The following is a 6,735-nucleotide window of genomic DNA, read 5'->3' as shown; positions in this document are numbered from 1 at the left end:
CTTAAAACCATGGTGTGTTCGATGTTAGCGATGTCTAACATCCCTAATTCTTTGCCTTTAGGTTGTCCAATGTTGCGAATGCTCGACACCTCATTCCTCAGCAAGAGGCTTGCCCAGTGTTGAAAATATCGCGCAGCCAAGGGGAATGAATTGGGTATGTTAGGTTATCTGATGTTGCTAACACCGAACACCATGTTCCTTAGCAAGAGTACCTGACCAGTGTTGAAAATATTTAATCACTCAAAGGCATGGATTTGGAAATGCTTGGCTGATTCATGTTGCTAACACCAAACACCTCGTTTCTTTGCAAGAGAAATCTTCGAGGTGTTGAAAATATCAAACAACTCAAAGGAAAACATTTGGAGATGTCCGGTATCATTAAAGTCGAATGTGCTGTGGGTTTTAGGGCTATCCAACATTATCAATATCAAGAAGACAAAGAAATAGGGGTGTTCTGCATTTCTGATTGCCAATAGGCCTTGAAAATAAAAAGTTATAAGATAAAAAACAAGAGTGAATTTCTCACCTGTCTGATATTGGAAATACCAGGCTGGAGGCAAAACTGGAAAAAGGACGTGGGTTGGCAGAGTGGTGTCCATGTAAATTTCAAAAAATATGGAGGGTACTATAATAAATTGGGAAAAAATGATACGTACGTAAATTTTCCTCTTTTTTATAGGAGGCTTTGGTTCGGGTTTCATACTTTTGTGCTTTACATTAAATGACTAAACAACCACTCCAATATGGATTAATTGTCAAATTAATACTGATTGCCAAATAAAACTAGTATAACGACGTAATTGACTGAAATATTCGAACATTAAAAACCGAGTGGTAATAGGGCAGAGAATTTAGAGGGTCCGGATCCACCCTGATCCTAATCTGGATCTGAAAAGTAACATGGGATCTGGATTTAATTGGATCAGAATGGTTGAATCCGATAGGATCCAAATATTTTACATGGGATCCGGATTAGAAATAGAGGGAGTATCGGGGTTCGATGTTAACAGTATCAGACCACCCAAGTTTTTCTTCTTTGATAAATGAAAATGGTCCATGTTTCGGACAACTGACGCCCAATTCAAATGATGAGGTAGTCTAATGTTTCCAATATCAGAATGCTCTAAAGTGGCTTGATCCGATATCTCGGACATAGACACTATCCCAAAATTCAAATATGAAATACAATCATGATCATTGGGTAGGCCCTGATTGAATCTAGACCGTTCAACTCGTATGTAGCTGTAGGCCCACTAGCCTATGTTATATATATATATATATATATATATATATATATATATATACAATTGCTTTACCTCAGCCTTGAAAGGAAAACCAAAGTCTAAAACCAATATATAAATGCCCAAAACTGAAATGGTCGGTATGCAATACATGTCTTTTTTCATGTAGATCGGGTGCGAATTTACTTTTCCTTATCAATTTTTTCTATGTTGATCACTGGTTTGAGTGGGTCACATCCCCAAAACAAGGGGTCCTAAATACTTCTAATGAGGGTTTTTCCTTAGAGAGGAAATGCGCAATTTGCTTTAGCGCGCATTTTTGTTTTAAAAAATTCAAACAAATAAATCTAATTCCCTAACGTGTACCATTATCTAGTGGCAGTTTTCCATTTTCACCAGGATATTACATTTTTTTGTTGCTATTGTACGTTGTTATATGTTCATACTTCGACAAGCATCAACTTCCAAGGACATCTAATCTTAAAACCAAAAAATATTGTAGAGGTGTTCAATAAATGGTTCAAAATCAAACCATTTTAGCATACATTCCTCTATTTTACCACCACTCTACGAACTTGTTTTGCAATAAATAATAATCATATGAATGTATCTTGTGGTATTTGCTTTTTGAAATCAAAGCATTGCATACATAGAATGCAGCCTACTACCTAATTAATGGGTGGGAAAAGACATACCCATTACTTATTTTAAAATTTTAAACATACATCATTTTTTTGACAAATGTTACTGAATTTATTAATCAAAAAAATTACAACAGAAAAAAAAATTTGAACACGCATCGAAATAAAAGAAAACAGTACATAATATTTGTGTCACATTCTACGACTCATTCTTGAAGATGTATACTTGTCTCTGGTTCAGGGGTTGTATAGGCCTAGCATTCTTCTCAAATTCCTGTCGAATACCAAAAAAAAAACAGCATCAGTCTAAGGAATTTTTCCATTGTTTTTTCTTGGTGAATAAAGCATGAGCTAAATGAAATTTCTCATTTCTTCAACAGCGGCCCTGAGCATTCCCAGCTGCGCCTTTGATACGGTCTTCACCTGCAACAAGAAAATAGAAAAAAGAAAAGTCTACGCCTTTTGCCATTAAACAACTCACATGAGATAGGGGAACAGATAGTCCGAAAACAAGGAGCAATTGATCAAGTGGATAGTGGTTGGTTGGCCTAGACAAAGAACAAGCAGTGTGGGCCTAAGCCACTGCAAATTGTGTCGAGGTATGAAATCCCTGGACTTGTCCTGGCCGAATAGGTCACATTTATTGACCCCGCCCCGGGACTTGTCAGGTTGAGTCGCACGGCTCATTGCTAGGCCTATCTACATGTACTTGGCTATTAGTTCATGTAAAAGTAGAGGATGCAAACCCAATTAAGTAATTATAACCTCCTTAGGGTATGTTTACCTCTTTTATGACAGTCCAAGTGACTCCCTCATCACAGGAAGGAGTGGTGAGGGAATCAAAGTATCTATAGTGTGATTCTCTCTCCAAATCTATTGCATGAACCAGGTTCACTAATCCAACTTGCTCTTCGGATCCCTTTTCATCATCGATATCGTCAATCTCATCCATCACCTTCCAACAACCAACACACAAAAACATTAGTATAAATGTTCATAATTGAGAACATAATTGAGAAATGTTCAACCTTAGACCCCAGTATTTCTGTCAAGGTATTAACTAGGAAATCCTCACAATTTATACCAATCATCTCTGTCTTCTCAAAATTGATTTTCTGACCTAAAGCCACTTCACAACATTTTAAGAACATAGCAATATTGGAAACATGATCCACTTTTGCCTCAAAAAATAACAACGTATCATCAGCATATAGAAGGTGATAAATACAAGGATCAGCATTAGGCAATTGTAAACCCACAAAATGTCCTTTGGAAACAATCATGCTAAATCATTCTGCATAAATAGTGAATGAGAAAGGGGATAGAGGGTCACCTTGTCTTATACCGCTAGAAGCACTAAAGAAACGCATAGGGCTACCATTATACAGAATTGAGAAATGAGCCAATGAGAGATAACCAGAAATCTACTTCCTCCACTTGTCCCAAAACCCATATTCTTCATAATCTCCAAAAGCACATTCCACTCAACCCTATCATAGGTTTTCTCCATATCCAATTTAATCACTAGTCCAGGAAACCCATTTAAAACATGAGAATGAATGCATTCCTGGGTAACCAAGACGCTATCAGTGATCAGTCTATCCTTTAATGAAGGCTGACGGTGGGCCCGTAATAATGTACGACAACACTACATTGAGCTGCTCCGCAAGCAGTTTAGCAATTATTTTGTAAAGGCTAGTAAGAAGACTAATAGGTCTTATATCGCTCAAGTTAGCAATAATCCACTTCTTAGGAATAAGGGCGATAAGCGTGGGGTTAACACCTCTGAACAACTCCCCTCTCCTAAGGAAACCTCTAACCATTTCCAGAAGCTCACTACTTACCAAATTCCAGAAAGTATGGAAGAAAATAAGACGATAGCCGTCTGGACCAGGAGCCTTATCACCAAGTAAAAAAAACACCGCCTTTTTAAGTTCAATCATCGAAACACCCCCTTCTAAAAAGGTAACCAAATGAATAGGAAGGACTTTAAAACCTACCCTATCCAGCCTCGGTGTTATCCTAACTTCAAAGGCAAAGGTTCTTTGGAAGTGACTAATGATAGCACTGGACATACCCTATCTATCATCAGGGTCCACACCTTGGATTAAGAGACCACACACGTCATTCTGTCTATTACAAGTATTGCCCATAGCATGGAAAAATTTCGTGTTAAGGTCCCCTTCTTTTAGCCATTTAACATGGGAACGTTGTTTCCAATACACTTCTTCAAGCCTCCTGAGCTCCTATAACTCCTTAATACAAAAAGATCTCTCTCCAATACCAACTCTTTTGAGAACACCCCCTGTGTTTTCAACCACAACATTTACCAATTCAATTTTTCTTAGACCATCATCAATCATACCCCTAATATGCACATGATTATTTATTTTCCACTCCAACAACTTGTGTTTAATATTGATCAGTTTCTTGTGAAGCTGAAAATCCATCGAACCCACAACATTGTGTTCTCCCATGTACTTATGACTAAATCGACCACTTCTTTCTCCTACAGCCAACCGATTTTCAATCGGAAAGGTGTAGGACCTTAGAAACGTTTTTAGTACACAACAAAATAGAGGTATGATCAGGAAATAGCCTAGGAAAAGCTTTAACTATGGCTAACGGGAAAACCTCAGACCACTCGCCAGAAATAAAAAATCTATCAAGTTTAGATATATACAAATTCACCACACTCCCATTAGTCTAGGTAAAGGCAGGGCCAGATATAGGCAAATCAATTAAAGCATGGGACTTAATGAAACGGTTAAAAAGACGAATAGCGTGTGTAACAGTACTACCATAGTTACTTTCATCAGGCCATCTAGTAAAGTTAAAACTCGCCCCCAGAAAAATCGAAAATTCAAAGGACTGAATAACTTCTGACATATCATTGACAAAAGCATCTTTCAAAGCATAGACATGAGGACTATAAACATTCATCAGGCCCCATCTAAAAGCAGAAAGAGAACACAAAAAACCAACTAACAAAAAGTTAGATTTTTTCACCACACAAAAAGAATGTAGAACTGTAGGATCCCAAAGAATCCACAGTCCCCCAAAAGCACCAACAACCTCAATCCCCACAAAATTCACAGACCCAGAACCACAAACTTCCCGGACACCAGGCAGAGTGAGGCTACGAAGTTTAGTTTCTTGTAAGATTAACATAGACGGTCTAAACTTAGTAACAAAAAACCAGACATCTTTTTTTCTGTTTGAGGTCGCCCAAACCTCGTACGTTCCGAGATAATAAATTCATTTAGGAGGCGGGCAGAGGATGAACCTGGACCATCCTTAAACGAGCCAAACTAGGCATCTTTCGAGAGCATAGCTTCCTCAGGCAATCCCTCAGCATTCTTTCATCAACCGAAGATCCAGAGCTGCTCTCCATCACCTGATCATCAGCTATAACAACCCCTCTCGCCGCAGCATTCAAGGGCATACATCCATGAGCCTGCAACTGTGCAAACGATCTGGTACCTTTGACAACTCCTTTTCCTTTACTTTTAGCTTTACGAACATTAGCTCGTGGGGTATTAGGCACCACCTCCTCAACCTGTGCTTTTTAGCCAATCTTCTCCTCTCCTTGCTTCAACTTTTGTTTCGCAATTGCCTCAAGCTTCTTCAGTTTCTTCTTGGCAATAACTTCTTGAAACACTACTCTAATCGGGATATTGAAATCCATACCAGTATCAGCAACCAAATTGCTAATCTTCTGGACCTCAGGGTCAACAAAGGCCCCCAGAGCAATATCTTCCTTCTCCACCACCTCCAGTGGAAACTCAGCAGTAAAGTGAAGCAACAATGGATGATTCTCCTGGGGAACCACATTGAGGGGAGGATGGATATCATCAATGACCACAACCAAATCCATTCTCTCCTCCATAAACGAAGCACCCTCCGCTACTTCTATCAGGGGATTCTGAGCCACAATGTCTACATTCAGCACCTGAGGTTCCTCATCCTCCTCAATCAACACAATAGCCATCGGATCCACCCCCAAAGGATCGAATGAAGGTCTCGGGGAGGAACGAATCTGATGTGTGGCATGACTGTGCAACAAGGGAAGCATCTTGCCCAAAAAACCCAGAATAGTCTGTATCGCTAGCGAGGAGCACAGATGATGGCCAAGAAAAACTAAGGCAGAGAAGAACAATAACCAGCTCCAATGACAGCTAGATGAAATAGCCAGCTTGTCACCGAGAAAAGGGCTCACCGCCTTCAACCTGTACGCAGGAGAAGACAACCACAATGATGGCAACTCTACACCCACCGGCGTAAAGGCCGAGGAAGCCTCCACCGCATTCACCAGCTCCGAAAATTGTGCTACACCCTTATCATGCAAGGATATGTCGTCAATCTTCAAATTACGAAGTGGAGGTGACCCCGCACCATCACCACGACGAAAAGCACCCTCAACATTGTTGGAAACGCTAGGCAAAGCCGAAGCTAAAAAATCAGTGAAATGTCCCACTGGAATCCACTGTTTCCTGATTTTCAAATTTTGAAATTTCAAAACGTCATTCGCATTGAACCATTGATCAACTTCCTCCGCTTTTTCCTACGGAAGGTCGCCAAAAATTCCAATTCCGAGGCAGACACCCCATTTCGCCCTTTCAAATTACGATGGCGGACAATCTTCTACTCTCCTTCAACAGTAGGATTAGGTTTCAGAACCCTGGAGGCCTTCTCATTCTTACCAAGGACACCTCAATGGCAAAAGAATCATGGCCAACAACCAGTCTAACAAACTTGGGGAGAAAGGCACCTCTGAGCTTCCAGATACGGACCTGACCATACTCAGATCAGTCCCCTCAAAAGAAGCTCTATCAAGATCGCAGTATTCTCGG

The sequence above is a fragment of the Amborella trichopoda genome, chromosome 4 (genome assembly GCF_054954075.1).
Source record: "Amborella trichopoda isolate Santa Cruz 75 chromosome 4, AtrichopodaSantaCruz75HAP2 v2.0, whole genome shotgun sequence".
Taxonomy (NCBI): domain Eukaryota; kingdom Viridiplantae; phylum Streptophyta; class Magnoliopsida; order Amborellales; family Amborellaceae; genus Amborella; species Amborella trichopoda.
The sequence above is the reverse complement of the archived record's forward strand: the minus strand, read 5'-3'. Positions refer to the sequence as shown.